Raw genomic sequence first — 6,043 nt, 5'->3', positions numbered from 1 at the left:
CCCCTGAAGGATTATACTCTATTTTGCTGGGTAGGTGATTCTTGATTGTAATCCTAACTCCTTTGCCCTCTGGAATATCATATTCCAAGCCCTCTGATCCTTTAATATAAAAGCTGCTAAATCTCTTGTTATCTTGACTGTGGCTTCATGACACCTGAATTGTTTCTTTCTGGCTGCTTACAATATTCTCTCCTTGACTGAGAGCTCTAGAATTTGGCTATAATATTTCTGGGAGTTTTCATTTTGGGATCCCTTTCAAGAAGTGATCAGTAGATTTTTTCAATTTCTATTTTACCCTCTGTTTCTAAAACATCACGGCAGTTTTCTTTGATAATTTCTTGAAAGATAATGACTAGGCTCTTTTTTTCTATCATGACTTTCAAGTAGTCTAATAATTTTTAAGTTGTCTCTCCTGAATCTATTTTCCAGGTCAGTTGTTTTTTCCAATGAGATATTTCACATTGTCTTTTCTTTTTTTCATTCTTTTGGTTTTGTTTTATTATTTCTTGATTTCTTACAAAGTTACTAACTTCCATTTGCTCAATTCTAATTTTTAAAGAATTATTTTCTTTTTTTTTTTGAACCATAAAGAGAAATAATTTATTTGGAACAACTTGAATCCAACAACAGATTATTTAAAAAAAAAAAAAAGGCCAGGGGGTTGGAGTGGGGAAAGGTGTCCATGAAGCAACTGACTTCCACAGGAATAGAAATAATTGAAATGAGTTCGAAAAATTCCCAAAATGAGATTTTTCTAAAAGAAAGAAGTAAATCTTTCTTCCTTTGAAGCAGGGTGAGCATTCCGAGACACTTCATAAATAAGATTATCTTGCTCTTCAGGAAGAGAGAAGAGACATCCTGTTTTTGATACACAATTAAATATACTATCCTCCATTGTGAACAAGTGGTGGAGGAATCACTCTTCAACAGTACAATCTAGACATCAAGCAATAAAATCCAAAAGTCTGTTGAATCCACCTTTTCTATTCATATATTGCCTGTACTTCCGTTCTGAGACACATTTATGGCATATGCATTTACAGAACCATCAACTTTTTTCCCTTTTGTGGTGTCAAAGGAAGCAAATTCCATTAATCTCATCATTTCAATTTCTTCTTCTGTTTTGCCTTCCAAGTCTTCTTCAGTAATTTGACGTTCTTTGCTTTTTGTTTCTTTAGTTTCTTTCTTCTCATCATCCCTCCTTTCTTTTAGCCAGAAAGGGGAAGGAGAGGAAGATCGGTGCCTTCTTGGGGATCTGGACCTCCTCCTATGGGGAGAGTGAGAACGACTCCTCCTCCTATCTCTCTCTCGGGATTGGGACCATTCTCTATGCCTTCTCTCTCTCTCTCTGGATGTAGAATGGGATCACCTACACTCCCTCCATGGGGAATGACTCTGGCTCTGGCCCATGACCTGCCTCAGGTGCCACCGCTGCTAGAGTTAAAGAATTATTTTCTTCAGTGAACTTTTGTACCTCTTTTTCCATTTGGCCAATTCTTTTTTTTTACACAGTTTTTTTCTTCAGTGAATTTTTGTGCCTTTTCTTGCATTTGACTAATCATGTTTTTCAGGGCATTCTTCTCTTATTGGTTTTTTGTACCTCTTTTACCATTTGTCCTATTCTGTTTTTTAAGATATTATTTTCTTTAGTATTTTTTTGTTTCTCTCTTTTACCAAGCTGTTGACTCTTTTTTCATGATTTTCTTGCATTACTCTTTTTTCTCTTTCCAATTTTTCTTCTACCTTTTACTTGATTTTGAAAATCCTTTTTGAGCTTTTCCATGGCCTGAGACCAATCCATATTTTTCTTGGAAGATTTGGATGTAGGAACTTTGACTTTGTTTTCTTCTTCTGAGTGTGTGTTTTGATCTTCCTTGTCACCATAGTAACTTTCTATCATCAGAATTTGTTCTGTTGTTTGCCCATTTTTCCAGTCTATTTCTTGACTTTTAACTCTTTGTTAAAGTGGGGCTCTGATTCCAGGGTGGAGGGTGTACTGTCCCAAGTTTCAGGGGTTTTGTGCAGTTGTTTTCAGGGATACTTCTAGGGACCTGTAAGTTTTCAGTTCTTCCAAGATGGTATGATCTAGTGTGTTTACCATTTTCCTGGCCTGTGCCCTGGTCTGTGAGTCACCACAAGCACTCTTTTCTGCCCCAGAACTGTGACAATGGTCCCCTCCACTGCAAGGCACAAGTTCTGGTGTGCTAATGCTCCTCCTCTCCTTGGGAGTGCCACCCACAACTGTGACACAGATCTGAGTGTGGGCAAAGCAACAGGGTCCTGCCTGAGGGCAAGCAAAGAGACCCCTGTAATCTCCTTTCGATCAATTGTTCAACCCCCTTACTGTCTGTGGGCTGAGAGCTCTGGAAGCAGCCACTGCTGCAGCTGATTCAGTGGCTCCCAATGTCTGCTCCTGGTGCTAGGGCCCAGTCTGCACTGGCATGGCCTGTGCTGGATTGTGCTCCACTCTCACCCAGAGGTACCAGACCTTTCCTGCCAACCTTCTAATTTGTCTTTGCCCGCAAAATTATTTCACTCCATCCTTTTGTGGGTTCTGCTGCTCCAGGAATTGTTTTATGGCATTATTTAAAGGTGTTCAGAGGGGTTTTCAGGACAGTTAAGGCGAGTCATTGCCTTTTCTCCACCACCTTGGCTCTTCCTCTCCTCTGCTTTTGATATCTCCATTTTTCTGATGAGGAAACTGAACATCTGAGGGATTCGGGTTTGGAGACAGTTAGGTGACACAGTAGCCAGAGAAATGAACCTGGAGGCAAGAAGATCAAATGAGATAATATTTATAAAGTGCTTAGAATGGTGGTATAGAGTAGGTGCTATATAAATTCTTCTTCCCTAATATAGCTAGTTAGTATCAGAGGCAAGATCTGAAACCAGCTTTCTTCTTAGTCTAAGTCTAGACTCCTTTCTACTAAACCACACTGTTGAAAGCCAGCCCAGGCAGACAGCAATAAAATGTTTTATTATTATCTATTATTTGATCCTCACAATAACCCCAGAAGGCAGGTGCTGTTATTATCCCCATTTTTACAGTTGAGGAAACTGAGGCAGACAGAAATGAAGTGACTTGCCCAAAGTCACATAGCTAGCAAGTTTCTGCAGCCAGATTGAACTCAGGGCTGCCTGAATTCAGGTCCAATGCATTATCCACTGAGCCACCCAGCTACTTCTGGCTGTAGATCTAAAAGAGGACTCAGAGCTCATTTTACAGATGAGGAGACTGAGACCCTGAAAAGGGAAGTGGTCATATGAATCCAGTGAGGATCCAATGAAATAATGCACCCTAGATGTACCCTATAAATGAGATGATGGATAGAAATACATTATCTATACAATATGAATGCCAGCTGTTGTTGAAAAAGTGAAGAAAGCAGCTAGTCTAGCTTCAGGAGACCTGGGTTCAAGCCCCACCCTCAACCTATGCTTTCTGTCTAACTGTGGATAACAAAGTTCCCTCATGGGCCACCTCCTACAAGAAGCCCTTCCTTAGCCCCCCAGTGGTCAGCCCCTCTCCAACTTTCAAAACACTTTGTACTGACTTATCTGCTTATAAATTGCTCCCCCCACACATGCCCATTAGAAGATAATAATAGCTGATGAGGGTTAAAATTTCTATAGCACTTAAAAGTTTGCAAAGAACATTACAGTATTATCTCATGCTATAACCCTAGGAGATAGGTGCTATTATTGAGGATAACCCCAATTTTACATATGGGGAAACTGAGGCTAAAAGAGACTTGCCCAAGGTCACACAGCCAAATAAAACTCTGAAATAGGATTTGAACTCAGGGCTGCCTGATGTGAAGTTCCATGCTCCATGCATTTCACCACCAAGCTGTCTCAGGGGGCCCTGCTGGAAGAGACTTTTTGTTTGTTTGCTTGTTTTCTTTCACATTTCCAATGCCTGACATATAATATAGGCTTAATAAGAGCATTGTTAACTTGACTGTAACTTAACCTCTCAACAAAGCAACTTGCTAAAAATATGAGTTCTAGAGGGTGGAGCCAAGATGGTGGAGGGAAAGCAGTGACTTAATTGAGCTCTCTCCCCAAACCCCTCCAAATACCTATAAAAAATGGCTCTAAACAAATTCTAAAGCAGGAGAACCCACAAAAAGACAGAGTGAAACAAATTTCCAGCCCAAGACAACCTGGATGGTTGATCAGAAAAGTATATCATGCCAGGCTGAGAGAGGAGCACAGTTCAGCATGGGCGTGCAAGCCTCAGCAATCCTGGAGCAGGCCTCAGTGGACTGAATCACAGATAGCTAGGGCAGTTTCCAGACTTCTCAACCCAGGAATGCCAAAGACAACTTAGAAGGTCAGTGGGAAAAGTCTGTGACTGCAGTGACCTTCTGGCCCACAGACTGAGGGGGAATCGAGTGACTGATCAGAAGGGGATTGCAGGGATCTCTTTGCTAGTGCTGAGGCAGGAACCTCTTGCTTTGCCTGTGCTTGGATCTGGGTCACAGTTATGAGGGGCGGTCCTGGGGCAAGGAGGAGCACTGGCCTGGTGGAGCTTGTTGTGGTGGTGGAGAGGAAACACCTTGCCCCTTATCATAGCACCTTGGAAGAACTGAAAATTTTCAGGTCCCTAGAAGTATCTCTGGAAACAGCTGTACAAACCCCTGAAGCTTGGGACAGTACACTCTTCACATTGGATGCAGATTTTTACCTTAATAAAGAGTTTAAAACTCAAGTAATTGGACAGGATCATGAGTAAGCAGCGCAAAAAGAGTCAGACTATATTATCTTACTTTGGTGACAAAGAAGATCAAAACATACAAACAGAAGAAGACAACAAAGCCAAAGCTCCTACATCCAAAGCCTCCAAGAAAAATATGAATCAGTCCCAGGCCTTGGAAGGGCTCAAAAGGGATTTTGAGAAGCAAGTAAGAGAAGTAGAGGAAAAACTGAGAGTGATGCAAGAAAATCATGAAAAACACGTCAACAGCTTGCTAAAGGAGACCCAAAAAAATACTGAAGAAAATAACACCTTGAAAAATAGCCTAACCCAAATGGCTAAAGAGGTCCAAAAAGCCAGTGAGGAGAAAAACGCCCTAAAAAGCAAAATTGGCCAAATGGAAAAGGAAGTACAAAAGATTACTAAAGAAAATACTTCCTTAAAAATTAGAATGGAGAAATTGGAAGAGAGGGACAATTCAAGAAATCAAGACACTGTAAAACAAATCTAAAAGAAGAAAAAATTAGAAAACAATGTGAAATATCTCATTGGAAAAACAAATGACCTGGAAAATAGATCCAGGACAGAGAATTTAAAAATTATTGGACTACCTGAAAGCCATGATCAAAAAAAGAGCCTAGACATTATCTTGCAAGAAATTATCCAGGAAAACTGCCCTGATATTTTAGAACCAAAGGGCAAAATAGAAATGGAAAGAATCTACCAATCTCCTCCTGAAAGAGATCCCCAAAGGAAAACTCCTAGGAATATTGTAGCCAAATTCCAGAGTTCCCAAGTCAAGGAGAAAATATTACAAACAGCCAGAAAGAAACAATTCAAGTATTGTGGAAACACAAGTATTGTGGATAACACAAGATTTAGCTGCTTCTACATTAAGGGACCACAGGGCATGGAATATAATATTCCAGAGGGCAAAGGAGACAGGATTACAACCAAGAATCACCTACCCAGCACAACTGAGTATAATCCTGCAGGGGAAAAAAAATGGTCATTCAGTGAAATAGAGGACTTTCAAGCATTCTTGATGAAAAGACCAGAGCTGAATAAAAAATTTGATTTTCAAATACAAGACTCAAGTGGAACATGAAGAGGTAAAAGGAAAGAGGAAATCATAAGAGACTTATTAAGGTTGAACTGTTTACATTCCTGCATGGAAAGAGGATATTTGTAACTCAAGAGACCTTTGTCAGTATTAAAGTAGTTGGAGGGAAAAAAATTATATATACATATATATAGATATAGACAGACAGATAGACAGACAGACAGACAGACAGACAGATAGATAGATAGATAGATAGATAGATAGATAGATAGATAGATAGA

General features: G+C 40.0%; 1 pseudogene; it reads right to left on the bottom strand.

Annotated features, from left to right (window-relative positions):
- Positions 1-903: 903 nt before the first annotated feature.
- LOC114029557 lies at positions 904-1,410 on the bottom strand (annotated as a pseudogene).
- Between the last annotated feature and the right edge of the window lie 4,633 nt (positions 1,411-6,043).

Source organism: Vombatus ursinus, unplaced genomic scaffold, assembly GCF_900497805.2.
Source record: "Vombatus ursinus unplaced genomic scaffold, bare-nosed wombat genome assembly UNPS02014935.1, whole genome shotgun sequence".
Taxonomy (NCBI): Eukaryota; Metazoa; Chordata; class Mammalia; order Diprotodontia; family Vombatidae; genus Vombatus; species Vombatus ursinus.
This window is presented reverse-complemented; position numbering and strand designations above follow the sequence as displayed.